We start from the raw sequence: 18697 nt of genomic DNA, 5'->3' as shown, positions 1-18697 counted from the left end.
AGTTATATTAAATAAGTTTGTCCCATCACGTGTAATATATACATTAGATAAATCGCAGTGATCGAAATAAAGTGGATTAAGTGTATACGCTCCTGATATTGCTTCCATATCCATCATCATAATAAATAATTTATCTGGGATAATGCTCCCCCATGGCTGGTCAATACTTAATCTCTGCTGCCCATTACCGAGAATGAACGTCTTATGGAGTGTCTTATCAAACGTATATGTAACTGGTGTATTTTGTTCAGCCAGAGCTCTATTAATAGCCTCCAATCCAGATGCAAATGGAGTTATCCGATCAATCCACATTCTAGCTAGTTTTATGTTAAACTTATATCCAGATTCAATACTGTTTATAACCCACGGATCACTGTTAAGTTCTAATCTCAAACGAATATCAATTCCATCCAAAAGATATTCGCTCAAAGTTGTAATGTCCAATAGCAGTTTAAAGCAACAATTTACTCCCTCAGTTTTTAACTTTACAAATCTAGATTTAAGGTCTTCTGAGGCATTCTTAAAATAATCTACATCATATTTTTCAGGGAAAACATCATTATAGAAATACGTCAGTTCTTTAAATCTTTCAGCTTTACATTCAGAAAGCGTCGTCATTAGCTTTACATATGATAAATATGAAAATAGTGAATTAGTTTCCACCACTTGCTCATTTAAATAAACAGTTACAGCTTTAAACATTGTCTGGGACAAACCATTGACTATTGATGCATTTTTAATATCCGCTAAAGCCGTAATTCCGTCAGGTCCCGTTAATTCAACCATCAGTTCTAGCGTCAAGCTCGAAAGATCAATAAATTGACCCTTAACTCCCGGGATACGAATTCAATATAAGAGTCTTTAAATTTATTGTTAATACTTGAATTCACAGGTAAAATATCCTGTGTCTGTCTTGAAAATATCGTACTTTCAACCATTCTATGAGGACTAACTTTAGGAAAGCCATCGCTTATAGCAGCTGTATAATTTTCTAAAGGAACTTGCAATGCTGCACTAGGAGCATTTACACTCATCATGTCTGCGTCTAGCATACAACTAGTACTGTTTTTATGAAAACACGTCTTTATATCTATCCATTTTCTTTATATAGGCAGGTCTTTTCGTTTTTCTTTTCGTTATTCGGCCACCTGCTAACAATTTAGGACCTATACTTTTCAATGTTTCCATACCGCGTTTTCTAATTGAATCTTTCAAAGTACCTTGACCGCATTTATATCCTGCAAAACATTCTGTCCCATTGTCAATGCAGCTGGCATATAGTTTTTAATAGGAAAGGAGTTGCTCTACGAGCTAGACCAGTTAAGAAACTTAATATTCCACCTCCTCTTAAATGTCTTCTATCAAAAACAGTAATATCGCCCAGTGCTCCACCTCTCTTCCCTCGAGGAGCGATAAATCGCCCTACCTCGTCAACAGACAGCGGTACAAACCCGACCCTCATGTTTAAACAGGCCAAGAGAGAATGATAAACTCCCTCTACTCATGCCATTATATATCAACGGGTCTAATATGTAATACTGCAATCGTACATCCATCCTTTTCAAAATATACAGGCTCCCCATCTTGATCTGTTAATCTAATACTGATGCCATCAATATTAGTCGTATTTAAAGGTTTATATAATTTCCTGTGTGTTACATTACTTTGAAACGAAACAACATCCAAGATATTTACAATCTGATTACCAAACATGGTGGGCTGCACCTTATCACAATATACACACAAGAAATCTATACGGCCTCCTGGCCTAGGATGATAATAGCAAGTATCTTGTACAAATAACCTGTTATTAGGTGGCTTATTCATAATAAAAATATCATAGGCTTTACCTACTTCAGCTCCAATAACTTTACATATATTTCGACCGAAAGATAAAGAAATTCGAACAACTAATTTTCCATCCTTTGTAATAAATAATTTTAACAACTTCTCACTAAATGCTGCATTAAACTTAATTCGATTAATACTCGAATCATATTTCATATAAACGTCCCCGTGATCTGGGAAATTATAATTAAGTACGGGTCCTATAAAACTCAGTGAACCTTTTGAAAATATAGTAGAAATTTCTCTATTTAAAATAGTCGTTAGCTCTATGCAATTATCACTGGCTAAAATATCCGACTTTAAAGTGAAAGATGTATTCACCGTACTCAAATCAGATAAACTTTTATTAGACACTAGAAGTTGAACTGAAATAAAACTTTCCGGGTCATTCCTCCTAACAGCGAAATAAGATGGAGGCAGGAATATATTCTTCAGGCACACTTCATAAGCTTTATTCGGGTCTAAAGGCAGCTGATTATGTAATCTATTTTCAAAAGCATTGGGAGCATTGTTTTTAAATACATCAGTATCAGAGTTACTCGCTGCATATATAACGTAACTATCCATCCTGTAGACTAATAGTAAATGATAAAAATAAACAGAAACTCACCTTAATATGATATCCAGGTAGACTCTCCTTCATCTACAGCCTTGATCTTCCTCTTCAAACTTGGAGGAGAAAACACTTGATTTTTCGCATCTACATTTCTAAATAAATTCTTAGGTGTAGATGTCAAAGAGTAGAACAACTTTGCAATTGGCAGTTTATCTTCTGGGAATAACAATTTCGGAGTGCACATCCTGCCTATAACGTCATCAACAATATTGAGCCCAGTAACTGGCGATGTAATGTTCCCTTCCTCATCCCACTTTACAAGTCCAGTTGTATTAAAATAATTTAACAAGGAGACAGCAAAATCATAATCCTTAAGCTTTAATCTTAAGTCTATCAAGTGTTGTATAACAGGATTTGTTCTCACTGTCGTCGTAGGCTTCTCAACACTTACTGCCGTAGGCTTCTGTTGATCAATAGCTTTTCGTGGTACAAGATAGAATTCTTTCATTATTCCTTATTAAATAGCCTTGAAATGAAATTTATAGCTATGGGAAGTAAAATGCCCAATAAATTACCTCCTCTTTTACTTGTTAATATGTCTTTCTTGAGTGAAATAGCTTTCTTCTTACAGGCTAATGTATGGAGTAGAGCTCTATATTTAGAAAGTCTCTTTAAAATAGGCTTCCCAACTTCAATTTTATTTTTTAAGAAATTATTAAATATTTCTGATAAGCAAAGTATATGTTCCTTTTTAAGAGTCTTAATTAACTTTTTCCTAGAATTATAACCTAATCTAGCTAATAGTTCAATAAATCCACGATACTTGCTAACTAAGGGCTGCTTCTTCATAGTTTCTTCACGTCATCTGAATTCACCCACTGATCAAATGAACTGTCGTAACCGACGTATCTAACTTTATATAAAGTAGTATTACCAACTTTACGTTTACTTATAATTCTCTCAATTTCAAATGTATCTGACAAGTAGGTGGGAGTCAACTCCTCTCTATAAAATCCGCCTTCTATAAGTCTATTATTTAAGTCCTTTAGATAATATAAAGGCACGGGTTGTTTAGTATCAATTTGAGCAATTGTAAATATTTCCTTAGTGTTCTGTTGATGAAAACCTCTTTTGAACTTTGAAATACGATTAGATAAGGCAAGCCGTACTGTATCTCCTACAGACAGATGATTACTGATGCGTGGCTTAGTCTGCTGCTCTCCTTTATACATGAGCTTAAATGCCTAGTCACATCTTGAGGCAAAGATAAAGCATGTACATCAATAGGTATTTTCCCCTTTAATCCTCTATGTGGTGTTCTATTATACGTTTTAACCATATCAGGTAAAACATTTATATAGGTTAAGGTGTTATAAGCCGTTAAATATTTATATATCTTAGTTTTCAATGTTCTTATAAATCTCTCTGCAATGCTGGCTTTAGTTTCCTGAGAAAATACACTGTACAGATCAATGTTTTTACTGTCTAACAATCGTTTCATATATTTATTATAGAATTCACCGCCCTTATCAGTGTTAAGCTTCCTTACACCTTTTGATGAAGGTAAATCCAGAACAGCTTTCATGGCTTCACTTACACTCTGACCTGATTTAGTGGATAGTGGAACTACATGTGCAAACCTTGAAAATATATCAACACAAACTAATAAATATTTAATATCATTGTTGTGCTTAGCTAACAATGTCATATCAGCCAAGTCACTGGTAAAGAAAGCTTTAGGTCTAGGTGCTAAGATACGTCTTCGTTTAAATTTACGTTTTTTTAATAGATGTAAGGTATAAGCATTAGACGTTTTTAAATAGTCTTTCACATCTTTTATAGTTATTTCAGGGATTGTTTTCTTTGCAGCCTTATACAATTTTAAAACGCCACCAAACCCACCTATGGACTTGGGGTCATTGTATATCTTATTAAGAGCTTGTGTAATGTTCACCATTGATACACTATTTCATATGGGGGTTCATTTACAATATTTCCCCTAAATATTATGGATTCAGGTGTTTTAACGCCCAAGTCAACAAGTAAATACCCATACTGTCGAGAAATCACTTTCTTATATATATCTAAAAATTTCTTGGCATCTTGTTTTCCGAATATTTGTCTGCCTAATGTTTCTATCTGGGACAAGTCTCTTGATTTAAGCAGAATAAAATGAGAAGCATTTAAACTTATAGATCTAGAAAATTTCCCACTGAAAAATATATTTTGGGTTATAAAAATAACAGAGATGTTCTCATGCCGTCCCTTAGTAAATATATCACTTACTATTTTAGAGTTTGTAGATTCAACATACAAGTCATCATAAACAACTAATATATGAGATGTGTCCTCTGGATCACGATCATCTAAAGGGTTTACAATTTCAGAGTAAAAAGATATCTTATGTTTAATAAGTGGATTAGTTCTCAACTCTTTATACCCGCTTCCACAGATAATTATTTTTGCAAAGTTCTGCTGATATTTCTCTATCATTTTAGCACATAAATAGCTCTTCCCACCATTTGAAAATCCAGCAATAATAATTCTTGACGGTTCACTAAATATATTCAACTGGGATTCAGTAATAACTTTTTTCTGCCCTTCCATGTTGCTAGGATTCAATAGACTAACTACAAATATATAATGAAAGGAGTATTTAAACGAAATCTACATTCGAGTTTTATTTAAACATAACCAATAAAATCATAGTCATAACATAACCATACAGTAATAAAATCATAGAATATACAATATCATAGCCAATAAATCATAGTCATAACATATCCAATACAGTAATAAAATCATAGAATATACATTATTATAGACATTTGAATCATAGTCATTTTCATAATCAAATACAGTAATAAAATCATAGAATATCAAATATCATAACATATCCAATACAGTAATAAATAAATCAGTCTTTAAAATAGCAATTTGAACATATCAAATACAGTAATAAAATCATAGAATATACATTATCATAGACATTAAATCATAGTCATAACATATCCAATACAGTAACAAATCTTAGTCATTTTCATATCAAATACAGTAACAAATCTTAGTCATTTTCATATCAAATACAGTAACAAATCATAGCCAATATAATATAAAAGACATTTGAATATAGTTATAGATAATACATAGGACAATACAGTAACAGACTTAGTTGTTGTTAGGGAATAATTGCTGAGCGACTCTATCCCGCTTTTCCCAAAGATTAAAAATGGGGAACAATTGACGTCTTGGTGGGGATTATCTACAATTACTGGATCCCTACCTGCACCTCTCCTCTACCTGTACCTCTTCCTGTACCTCTTCCTCTACCTGTACCCGTACCTCACGCTCTGGAATGTCTGGTGACCGTAAGCTAATGACTCTGTGGGACTAATGAGGTACCTCTTGTCATCAAAAGCTGACAGACCGCGCTTAGTTGTTTTACACGTGCATATCTGTCCATTAACATTACGAATAGATCGGGATACAAATTAAAAGTTGTATTTGTCTCTAATGTGTTCTGAAAAAGATGCATGTGTTATTTTCTTTTGTTGGTGATAAGGAATCCCTTTACATTTACATAAATGTTCATTATCAAGGGTTTAGGAGAGAGTAAGTTTTAGGCTTGAGTGCAATTAATTCAGTTATGATTTTCTGCTTTACTTCTGACTTGAGGAGTCCTAGTTCACCTTTGCGAGTAGCAGAATACATGGGATGATCTTTGTCAAAATTACTGAAATCCATATAATCTACTAGAGGAGCTTTTGTCATTTCTTGGAAAGCATCTTACAGGTTAGAGTAAATATAAATGAGTCTGTATCCGTATAAATTAGTCTAGCTCTCTCCCCATAATGGGCTTTAACTACATATACCAGGAACTCGTATAAACGCCTCTTGGCTATCTGCAAGATCTGATAACCCATGTAAGAAGGAGTGGTAACTTTAAGGATGTCTTTCATTACTGTACAGAGAACCCTATCTTGACCTAAAGAGACAGCTCATTTATACAAAGGGTTTCTTGCATGAGTTAAGAATGAATGTTTTGTCGTTACTAGATGGTGAGTATTAGCATATCTAGATATATTTGTCATTGATTTCCCATTACAGGACTGTATTACTTATGAGTTTAAAAGCTTTTCCTTTAACTTTACAGGTGGTATTGGCTCGTTCTCGAATGTTGGTTGAATAAATCTTTTAAATAGGGAGCCTGTTTAAATTCATAGATTGTTTTTACTCGTTCAACTTCTAGTCCAAGTTTTAATAGCAATTGCAGGAAATCAAGGCTTACTAAGTAGTCGTTTTGGGGCAAGTGGGATGCAATTAACTTAGTATTTTTAGGTGGGAGCTTACGTTTTTCATCATTAAGGGTTTTCTTACTGTACTCTGACAAAAACTCCTCAGTTATATTAGTATGAGACAGTACAAGGGGCAGATCATCAGTATACCTGGCTACCTCGGAGATACATGTTTTGTATCGCATAAAATCCAATAGCCCTTGTCTTGATTACAGGGGATATGTTGTAACCCTTGCCCTAATAAGGTATCCCGCTCAAGGTCAGTTAATTGGTCTAATCCCTCCCTGGGGAAGTACCTCAGCCATGCACGCTGCATATAAGCTGTTAAAGTCGAGGTACAAAATGTGAGTATCGTCATCAGAGCTAGGGTTAGATGTAGTGTGCTCGTTAACAGCCTGTGTAAATTGTCTAATGGAAGATGTGAACCCTCCTCTAAGATTCCTTCTCAACAAATCATATATATTCTGATCATACACATAGTCAAGTACAACTTTTGATTTAAATAAGAACGCGTCCCAAGCATAACTAGGAAGTGATACATAGAAAACAATATCTAGTTCATAAATTTCTTTCAGTGATGTTCGCCAAAGTGTAAATATATCAACTAGCATTCCCACGTCAACTTTTAAATATAACATGAGGTAATCCTTGATGTTTGTACAGTTCCCTAAATTAAATACTTTAAGAGCATTGTTATAATCTTCTTCAGACAGTGGAGAGTCATGTAAAACATTGTAAAACTTATCTCGCGAAGGGAGCTGAGGTTCATCTAACACGTCCATGGAAGAAATATAATCATAACATAGGCTTTGTTTACCTTTAATTAACAGAGCTTTAGCTTCATCGGATACGCCATTTAGTATGTGTTCAGTGTACTTGGTGGGTTTCTTACCGGCAACGTGCTCGCTTGCTAAGGTTCCTAATGACCCATTAAGGAGAGCTAGGCTATCTAGGAATTTAAGTTTACCTATGATGACTTGCATAAATTTCAATCCTTCCTTGGTTAGAATTTCTACATCGCGGTGAGGATTTTTGGACAGTTCTTTAAGTATAATTCCAAGATCATAGGCAGCATTATGGGAAAATGTGGTCAAGTATCTACGAGCATTTTTACATTGTAAATTGCAACGAGCACAATAAGCACCTAAGTAATTATTTTCCTGAATAGCATGATTATGATGTCTATGTTTATCTTTCTTATCCTTGAAAGTTTGATGACACAATTGACACGTATTTTGTCTTTGAAACATTCTTTCCTGTTCTCTAGACAAGTTCTTAGGGAAGTTGGGGAGCTGAGCATGAATAGCTTTCCATGAGGCTTCTAGCTTGGTAATAAAATGATTGACCGCGTCTGGGCCTACGTATGAATACGTTTCTACGACATTGAATTCCCTGTCTAAAATCATGTAAGCATAAGCAATTGCTTTATGCTTACATTCCACCATGCCTCTAGGATTTTGACGGTCTAATAGACATTCAAAATCGTAATAGGCGGTGTGAGTTGGGCTATAGGTCCTACCGTAATTTTTAAAACTGATTTTATCACTAGGATTATAGAACGAAAATACTTGGGATACAGTGCATGACTCTTCGTGAGCCTGAATTTCATCTAAGGGAGCATGCAAAAGGCAAATTTTACAGAATTTATGAGTGTCAGGAATCCTTCCGTAGTTATGGTTAATATTCTTTACAAATTTATCAAAATCCTTGATCAACAGAGATGCTTGCCTTCTAATAACAACAAAGGGACTTTATCGGCATACTTTTCCTGGCTTTTCCTAGCTAAACTAAGATAGTATCTGTTACTTTCATGAGTTATTGTATAAATATAAATAGAAATTTTGTTAAGCTTCTCTATTTTCTTAAGGTTATCAAATGATACGGGGAATCTGATTTCATCTGCCCATACTACGAATCTTCTACACCATCGAAGGTTTTGTAATGTTTCTAACGTTATCAGTCCTGCCCAATGCTAAGTTTTTATACGCTGCAATGCACTGTAACAAACACTCATCTCCTTCACTTTCAGGATTAAATACTGATTCTTTACCCTTTAATTTTGCAGGATATGGTACGTAAGATCCAAGGTGCATAGGGTGGCGAATATACGAAAAATTAATGGCAAAGCCTGACATGGAATGAATTCCTACACTTGAGGATTGGACATTTTTTAGGCATTCGTCAATTTTAGCAGACATTTCGTCAACCCATGAATTTACAAGAACTTCCACCTCTTCCTGTGTAACAATCTGAGTTTCGCCTCTAATTGAAAATACTTCGTCTAATATTTCATATTGATCGTCGGCATGATTAAGTTTTTGCAAAATTAGGCTTACATCAGGGTAAATGTGAAATGAGGGAGGGAATTCTTCCTGTATTTGTCTGAACTGATTGTCTATATATTCTATAAAAAATTCCCTATACCTATTTATATATACGCTGGGGTCAGCGTCTAAATGACCGGGAATGGAGAACGAATGCTCGAGAATGATCCTTCGAAATGGTTAATGACTTCTAACACTCGCGGAACAACGTTATCTAAGTTAAGTACCTCTGGGGAATCTGGAGCGTTGACTTCTTCATCTGATATGTCGTGAACAGGGGGTTGATTGTCTTCTTCTTCTTCATCTGAGGATGCCTGCTGGTTGCCGTCTGGTGCATCTTCTTCTAGCTCCTGGGACAGCTGGGGTTGACTGCGTACAGGTGTGCTCCACTCAGAGGGTTGGGTTGAATCCAGGGGAGATTCTGTAATATAATATTAGCAATGAATAAACATTAAGAGGAAAACAAATTTGAAAACAATAAGAGGATTTGAAAACCTTAATAGGAAAATATCGTGTAAATAAGAGGAATTATTATTAAGAGGAAAAACAAAAAGTTTAAATAAGAGGAAAAACTGAATTACAGATAAATAATAATATTACTTACGAGCTGGGATGTTGATTCCACCAAGTATGAGATTCTCTTGATCACGAATAGGAACTCCTGTAATGGAAATATTTTTCTGTATGAGTACTTATTACTTGTTTATACACTTGTTAAAAATACAATTATTAACTTTTAAAATTACGAAAATTATTGTGAAAACGTACGGTTATTTATGATGCGACGGCGTTTGGGTGGAGGTTCAATGACGTTTCTGGCTTCGGTGGGAGGTTCCCGGTTAACGGAGAAACGACAGTATGGGCAGGAAGTAGAACCATGAACTGAAATGAAAATAATATATATAAATTGACTGTCTGTATGTATGTATGTGTGTTTCGGATATATATTTTCTTTGAAAGTTTATTGAATGTGCGAGAAAAAGCGGTACTTACGATTTGCACAATAGAGTTGTCCACAGCTGGTACAGGTTACGTCAAAATGTCCAGGCGGTGTAGGCCCATTGCATCCTATACAGTATAGTCTGCATTCTTGAAGAGCGTTGATGGACATTTCACCTAGGCATGTTAAACATCGTGTTTGACACACATGAACGATTTCGTTGTTGATAGGAGACAGGCACAGAGGACACACTGACATGATGATATGACTAGGCTAGGGGAACCTTGTGAACAGGATGAAGATTGAATGTAGACTGAAAGTGTAGGCCTCTGAGACTTTGGCGATCTGAGGGGGCCCCTGAATGAGCGTAATAACGATAGTGTGCCCCTGAGTGAGCGTTTGGCTGTTTTATTAATAGCGAGAATGATTGGCGAATACTGGGAATAAACTCTTTTATTATAAATTGTGTAAACTATGAATTAGATGACTAAATAAATTATAAATAAATAAATAAGTTTTATTAACGCTTAATGTATATATATATATAAATTATTACGGTGGCGAATGCCGACAATGACTGGTGGATGTCTGGGGCAGGTAATCAGGTGATGATTGCCTCGGGCAGATAGCCTGGGGCAGGTAGCTGGGGCCAGCTTAGATAGTCTCTGAGGCAGTTTCAGTATTAAAGGTTACATTGAGATGCTTTCGGTTGATTTGTATAAAACTGACTGGTTAATGAAAAAGGAATAAAATATTAGTATGTCAGAAAATAGGAAGAGGGAATAATATGAAGAGGAGAGAGAGAGAGGAGGGAGAGAGAGAGAGAGAGGAGGGGACGGTCCAGATATTACGGATAAGATAAGATAAGATTAAGAGCCGAAGGCTGGCTGGCTGGGCGCTAAGTAAATAAAGGTGACGCGACAGATTGCGAGGTAAGGGGGAGGGAGGGGGTGTGATGTATGAAACCCTGAAAACCATGACTTACACAGGTGATTTTCTAAATTTATATGAATAAACTAAGGCTTACATAGACGATTTTGTAAGTTGAAAACATGTAAAACATGTCCGTAGAGTTCTCCTGGAAACCCCTAAAGTGATACACACGTTATTTGAATTTCTCCCATAAGGCTTTTAACAAACTTCTATGTCTCGGAAATTATTTTTCTCATAAGAAATCCATACTTCTAAAATCTGTGACACCAAAATTTACCTGAAAAACCCTGGCTCACACAGACGATATTGACCTGAAAACCCTGACACGCTACACAACGATTATTTGGCCTGAAAACCATGGCTCCACACAGACGATATTCTAAATTTACCTGAAACCCTGACATGCTACACACGATATTTTCCCTTTGGAACCTGAAAACCCTGACATGCTACAGACGATATTTCCCAGAAACAAAATATCGTCTGTGGCATGTCATCCCTACTACTCTGATCCACCCCTGGCCCCGCAGTCTGTGACCTGACCCACCCCTGACCCCGCCCCCTGTGACCTGACCCACCCCTGGCCCCGCAGTCTGTGACCTGACCCACACCTGGCCCCGCCCCTTGTGACCTGACCCACCCCTGGCCCCGCCTCCTGTGACCTGACCCACCCCTGGCCCCGCCCTCTGTGACCTGACCCACCCCTGGCCTCGCCCCTTGTGACCTGACCCACCCCTGGCCCCGCCCCCTGTGACCTGACCCACCCCTGGCCCCGCCCCCTGTGACCTGACCCACCCCTGGCCCCGCCCCTTGTGACCTGACCTACCCCTGGCCCCGCCCCCTGTGACCTGACCCACCCCTGGCCCCGCCCCCTGTGACCTGACCCACCCCTGGCCCCGCCCCCTGTGACCTGACCCACCCCGGGCCCCGCCTCTGTGACCTGACCCACCCCTGGCCCCGCCCCCTGTGACCTGACCCACCACAACTCAGCCCTCCCATCTCTCCCCTTCTTTCCCAGCATTTCTTCTGCCCCCCCCCCCCCTCTGTCCTCTATCCCTTCTATTCCACCTCACCCTTTAGTCCCTCCCCCTCCATTGCCCCTCTCAACCCCTCTGTACCCCCCTCCCAGCTCACCCCTCACCCCTCCTTTGCAACTCACCTACCATAGATCTCCCTCACCTCGCGACACCTCTGCCCCCTCACTTATTCACTGCCCTTAAAACCCATTCTCTCACCCTACTCCCTACTCATATCCTCCGCCCCCACTGGCCACTTACCCCCCCCCCCCTGTTCAACCCAAAAACCCACCCTTGCCCCTTGCACACCCCCTGACTCACAGCCTCTCTTCCCCCTCACATCCCCCCATACTCCATTCTCCCCTCATTTCCCGCTTCATCTCTCTCTCTCTCTCCCTCTACTTCTCAACCTCTATCTGAATCTCAGCCTCACTCTACCTCTCAGCTCCCCTTATGTCTCTCAGACCTGCCCTACCTCTCAGACCCACTATACCCTTTATACCCCCTTTATTGCCCCAGACCCCATCTACCCCCCCCCCAGCCCCCCAGGCTCCCAGATCCCCTCAGCCTCTCACCCTCTCCCTATTCCAGGGAGCTTCCCTCCGCACAACCACTTACTGGAGATAGGACAGCATCCATCTCTGAGCTGCAGCACACACCGAGGGAGACAGGTAGGCAGATGAGCTATATGAACTCTGGTAACTGAGTTTCCAAGAAGAGTCTCAAGGTTTATTGTTTCTTCTCATATTGTTCTTGGTTGGAGATATGGTGAAGTCTCTTAATTGGGATTATAAATAATACACTTGGATTCCTTCTTGATATCTTTATTGTGTGGGAACACAATATGACCAGCTCACCCGAGGTCTTACCTTGCTCTGGTCTGGCTATACACTGCTGGCCCCCACTTGGGTAGGCACCCGTGCGGCTCTATGAGGAATGACGTTAGAGGCCTAGTGCCTCGTGATTGGCTAGCATCCCAACCGTCTACAATTTGAAGGCTAACACTGCTCGGACGTACTACCATGTTGTTGTCCATTGTCGACAAATCTCTGGCTAGCAAATACATAGATTGTGATGGACCTCGGTGGCTTAAAATTAACGCTTAAATGTAAAAGATCAAATTTAATTTGAAAGCTGGTGCACCAATGCTGATGGAGTATCAAATAAAGCAGAGGAATTAAAAGAAAGAGTGAAGCAGATCCTGACATAATTGCAATACTGGAACCTAAAATAAATTATATGATCTCGGATGCAATTATTCCAGAGAGATACCAAGTGATAAGGAAAGAAAGGAAACAGAAGCAGAGAGGGAAAGTGACAAAACAGAAGTGGAAGTTAAGAGGAACTGAAGAGTGGAGTACAAATGGTCGTACGGGCTCCATCATGGGCACTCTGCCAATAGATGGGAAGAGGATAGGGGGTCCATGTACTCTACAATCCCCCACTAAAGAGCACAACACCCAGACATGAATATGATGACAACAACAAGGCCTGCAAGATGAACTCCGGAGAGCAGCAACAGCATCCCACAGGATGAAAGGAAAACTGCTGGTCATGCAAGACCTAAATCTCGTTGAGATTAATTTGGAAACGAGTAATCCCCCCCCCCCCCCATCGTGGGGAAGAAACATGGGAGTAAAGTTTGTGAAAGTTATAGACAGGAACTTCTCGACACAGCATGTGAGGGATGAGGCCAGAGAAAAAAAGAGATTCAGCAACTCCATTAGACCTGATCTTCATACAAAATTATCACCGTGAGGAAGACAAGGATAACTTGGAACATGAAATACCACAAGGAGCCAGTGGTCATTGTGTCCTAATCTTTGACCAAACTCCAGACTATGACCATGGGCTCAGGAGTCAGAGAAAGGAGAGTTGACTATAGAAAATGGGCTTACTTGAGGAAAAGAGAGAATCTGGTGAATGTACAGTGGAAGGAAGAACTTAGAGGAATGACAGTACAAAAAATGATGGACCGAGTCAAGTGGAAACACAAGGAGGCTGAGGAGGGTTTTATACCAGCAATAAGGGAAATAAGTAAGGGAATCTGTGAGGTACTGAACGCCAGTTTGCCTGGAGTGTTCACAGCAGAGCCTGAGCAGCTCCCAGTGTTAGCGGAGATGATGACCCAAGATCACAGACTGTCCAAGATTGAGGTGACAGCAGATTAAGTTAAGAAACAACCAGCATCACTGGACGAAAGTACTTGAAAGAATAATCAGGTTAAGACTAGTTACACACTTCGAGAAAATAAGATATGTAAGCAAATACCACCATGGCTTTAAGGGAGAAAACATGCCTAGCGAGAGAGGGAGGGAATTGCCAGGGGGAAAGCGCCAAGCCATTACGACTATATAGCACTGGGAAGGGCCAGGATAAGGAATTGGGATGGGACGGGGGGAAGGAATGGTGGTCAGCCACATGCCTAGCGAACCTACTGGAGTTGTATATTATAAAGTAGCAAGAATAAGGCAGAACACAGAAGGATGGGCAGACTGCGTGTTTTGGACTGCCAAAAAGCCTTTGACACAGTACCTCACAAGAGATTACTATGCAAACTTAAGAGGCAGGCGGGAGTAAACAGAAAAACCGTAACATGGGTAAGGAATTACTTACTGTTACTCTCTGACTCCTTAACAGTAAGGGGCGAGAAGTCGGGCTGTGAAGAGGGACAAGTACCTCAAGGATCTGGGCTGAGACCAAATATACTTCTCATTTACGTAAATGACCTATCTGCAGGAATTGAGTCTATATGTCGATATTTGCAGATGTTGTAAAATTAATGGGATGAGTTGTGACAGATGAGGATTGTAGGATTCTTCTAGAGGACTTGAACAAGTTGCAGAGATGGTTGGAGAAATGGCTACTGGAGTTTAATACGAACAAGTGTTAAGTGATGGAAATGGGAAAAGGAGACAGGAGACCAGAGGGGCAATTCACAATGAAGAGGAACTACCTACCTGTGATGACTCGAGAAAAAGTCCTGGGAGTGAATATAACACCAAACCCATCTCCGGAAGCGCACATGAATAGGATAACGTCAGCAGCATACTCTTCTATGCTAAAAAAATCAGAACATCGTTCAGGAATCTAAACGAGGAATAATTTAGATCGCTGTACATGCCTGCGTGAGACCAGTCTTAGAGAATACCGCCCATCATGGAGCCCCACCTAGAGAAACACATAAGGAAACTAGGAAAGGTTCAGAAGTTTGCAGCGAGGCTCCTCCCACACTTGCGAAAGATGGGTTATGAAGAGAGACTGAAGGAACTAAACCTGACGATGCTAGAAAAATGGCGAGATGGGAGACATGATCAAGACGCACAAAATACTCCTGTAAATCCACAGAGCGGAAATAGAGGACCAGTTCACAATGAACACGAATAGAACAAAGGGGCATGGGTGGAAGCTTGAGACTCAAATGAGTCATATAAGTGCTCAGAAGTAAGGAAGTGTTCATTTAGCGTAAGACTAGTGGGGAACATGGAATGAACTAAAGGAACGGGATTGTGGAAACAAACGCCAGTCATAATCTAAAAAAAAGATAAGATAGGGAAATAGGCCAGGAGTCATTGCTTTGGACAACCAGCGGCTAAAAAGGCGAGGCCCAAGAACTAAAGCTCATCGTGCAGGCACACATTGATGAGTGCAGAGTCAAATGAAGAAATGCAGCGTCCTGGAGAGAGAAGATGACCGTTCATACCAGAAACAACTAATGAGTAATGAACCAGTGCTTCACTGAATATGACTCCCTCACATCCAACCCACGAGTCATGAGACCTTTAGCTGACTCTGTGACTGGCACTTGAGCATTCTATGAGGCACGCTCTCTGCTGGCAGTTGGCACTCCGTGTCACCACAGCTTTCTAGTCTGAATACACGTTGATGCTCCCCCTCCCCCCCCCTTTACTCATTGAGATGCGAGTCTCCGTGAGGTTCCTCACAGTACCCAGCCTCAGTGACGCTGGTCTCATTACCTCATCTCTCCTCCTCTCAAAATGCATTCATTACTCCATAATAAATATCGCCACTTTCTCTGTTTTCATTCCGGGCGCTGTGGTACTGGGCGGTGTTCCTGGCAGGTACTGGGTGGTGTTCCCAGCAGGTACTGGGAGGTGTTCCCTGCAGGTACTGGGTGGTGTTCCTGGCAGGTACTGGGTGGTGTTCCCAGCAGGTACTGGGAGGTGTTCCTGCAGGTACTGGGTGGTGTTCCTGGCAGGTACTGGGTGGTGTTCCTGGCAGGTACTGGGTGGTGTTCCCAGCAGGTACTGGTCAGTGTTCCCAGCAGGTACTGGGTGGTGTTCCCAGCAGGTACTGGTCAGTGTTCCCAGCAGGTACTGGGTGGTGTTCCCAGCGGGTACTGGTCAGTGTTCCCAGCAGGTACTGGGTGGTGTTCCCAGCAGGTACTGGGTGGTGTTCCCAGCAGGTACTGGGAGGTGTTCCCTGCAGGTACTGGGAGGTGTTCCCAGCAGGTACTGGGTGGTGTTCCTGGCAGGTACTGGGTGGTGTTCCCAGCAGTACTGGGTGGTGTTCCCAGCAGGTACTGGGTGGTGTTCCTGGCAGGTACTGGGGTGTTCCCAGCAGGTACTGGGTGGTGTTCCCAGCAGGTACTGGGTAGTGTTCCCAGCAGGTACTGGGTGGTGTTCCTGCAGGTACTGGGAGGTGTTCCCTGCAGGTACTGGGTGGTGTTCCAGCAGGTACTGGGTGGTGTTCCTGCAGGTACTGGGTGGTGTTCCCAGCAGGTACTGGGTGGTGTTACCAGCAGGTACTGGGCAGTGTTCCTGGCAGGTACTGGGTGGTGTTCCCTGCAGGTACTGGGTGGTGTTCCCAGCAGGTACTGGGAGGTGTTCCCTGCAGGTACTGGGTGGTGTTCCCAGCAGGTACTGGGAGGTGTTCCCTGCAGGTACTGGGTGGTGTTCCTGGCAGGTACTGGGTGGTGTTCCTGGCAGGTACTGGGCGGTGTTCCTGGCAGGTACTGGGTGGTGTTCCCAGCAGGTACTGGGTGGTGTTCCTGGCAGGTACTGGGTGGTGTTCCCAGCAGGTACTGGGTGGTGTTCCCAGCGGGTACTGGTCAGTGTTCCCAGCAGGTACTGGGTGGTGTTCCCAGCAGGTACTGGGCAGTGTTCCTGGCAGGTACTGGGCGGTGTTCCCAGCAGGTACTGGGCAGTGTTCCTGGCAGGTACTGGGCGGTGTTCCCAGCAGGTACTGGGCAGTGTTCCTGGCAGGTACTGGGCGGTGTTCCAGCAGGTACTGGGCAGTGTTCCTGGCAGGTACTGGGCGGTGTTCCCAGCAGGTACTGGGTGGTGTTCCCAGCAGGTACTGGGTGGTGTTCCCAGCAGGTACTGGGTGGTGTTCCCAGCAGGTACTGGGTGGTGTTCCCAGCAGGTACTGGGTGGTGTTCCCAGCAGGTACTGGGTGGTGTTCCCAGCAGGTACTGGGTGGTGTTCCTAGCAGGTACTGGGTGGTGTTCCCAGCAGGTACTGGGTGGTGTTCCCAGCAGGTACTAGGTGGTGTTCCCAGCAGGTACTGGGTGGTGTTCCCAGCAGGTACTGGGTGGTGTTCCCAGCAGGTACTGGGTGGTGTTCCCAGCAGGTACTGGGTGGTGTTCCTGGCAGGTACTGGGCGGTGTTCCCGGCAGGTACTGGGCAGTGTTCCTGGCAGGTACTGGGTGGTGTTCCCAGAAGGTACTGGGTGAAGTTCCTGGCAGGTACTGGGTGGTGTTCCCAGCAGGTACTGGGTGGTGTTCCCAGCAGGTACTGGGTGGTGTTCCCAGCAGGTACTGGGTGGTGTTCCCAGCAGGTACTGGGTGGTGTTCCCAGCAGGTACTGGGTGGTGTTCCTGGCAGGTACTGGGCGGTGTTCCTGGCAGGTACTGGGTGGTGTTCCCAGCAGGTACTGGGTGGTGTTCCCAGCAGGTACTGGGTGGTGTTCCCAGCAGGTACTGGGTGGTGTTCCCAGCAGGTACTGGGTGGTGTTCCTGGCAGGTACTGGGCGGTGTTCCTGGCAGGTACTGGGCGGTGTTCCTGGCAGATACTGGGTGGTGTTCCTGGCAGGTACTGGGTGGTGTTCCCAGCAGGTACTGGGTGGTGTTCCCAGCAGGTACTGGGTGGTGTTCCTGGCAGGTACTGGGTGGTGTTCCCAGCAGGTACTGGGTGGTGTTCCCAGCAGGTACTGGGTGGTGTTCCCGGCAGGTACTGGGCAGTGTTCCTGGCAGGTACTGGGTGGTGTTCCTGGCAGGTACTGGGTGGTGTTCCCGGCAGGTACTGGGTGGTGTTCCCAGAAGGTACTGGGTGGTGTTCCTGGCAGGTACTGGGTGGTGTTCCCAGCAGGTACTGGGTGGAGTTCCTGGCAGGTACTGGGTGGTGTTCCCAGCAGGTACTGGGTGGTGTTCCCAGCAGGTACTGGGTGGTGTTCCTGGCAGGTACTGGGTGGTGTTCCCGGCAGGTACTGGGTGGTGTTCCCGGCAGGTACTGGGTGGTGTTCCCAGCAGGTACTGGGTGGTGTTCCTGGCAGGTACTGGGTGGTGTTCCCAGCAGGTACTGGGTGGTGTTCCCAGCAGGTACTGGGTGGTGTTCCCAGCAGGTACTGGGTGGTGTTCCCGGCAGGTACTGGGTGGTGTTCCCAGCAGGTACTGGGTGGTGTTCCCAGCAGGTACTGGGTGGTGTTCCAAGCAGGTACTGGGTGGTGTTCCCGGCAGGAACTGGCTGGTGTTCCCAGCAGGTACTGGGTGGTGTTCCTGGCAGGTACTGGGTGGTGTTCCCAGCAGGTACTGGGTGGTGTTCCTGA

General features: G+C 42.6%; 1 protein-coding gene and 1 long non-coding RNA gene across 6 annotated transcripts in view; one reads left to right on the top strand and one right to left on the bottom strand.

Moving 5' to 3' along the window:
- The window catches only part of LOC123759720 (carboxypeptidase D), a 298163-nt gene that overhangs the window by 70291 nt on the left and 209175 nt on the right, over positions 1 to 18697 (top strand). The gene's annotated exons all lie outside the window — the stretch shown is intronic.
- On the bottom strand, positions 9186 to 10218 carry LOC138362139 (uncharacterized). The gene is made up of 3 exons (XR_011227441.1): positions 9792 to 10218; positions 9628 to 9684; positions 9186 to 9444 (listed from the first exon to the last, which is right to left on the bottom strand). It is a non-coding gene; the product is annotated as an uncharacterized lncRNA (long non-coding RNA).

The sequence above is a fragment of the Procambarus clarkii genome, chromosome 8, assembly GCF_040958095.1.
Source record: "Procambarus clarkii isolate CNS0578487 chromosome 8, FALCON_Pclarkii_2.0, whole genome shotgun sequence".
NCBI classification, from domain to species: domain Eukaryota; kingdom Metazoa; phylum Arthropoda; class Malacostraca; order Decapoda; family Cambaridae; genus Procambarus; species Procambarus clarkii.
The sequence above is the reverse complement of the archived record's forward strand: the minus strand, read 5'-3'. Positions and strand labels throughout refer to the sequence as shown.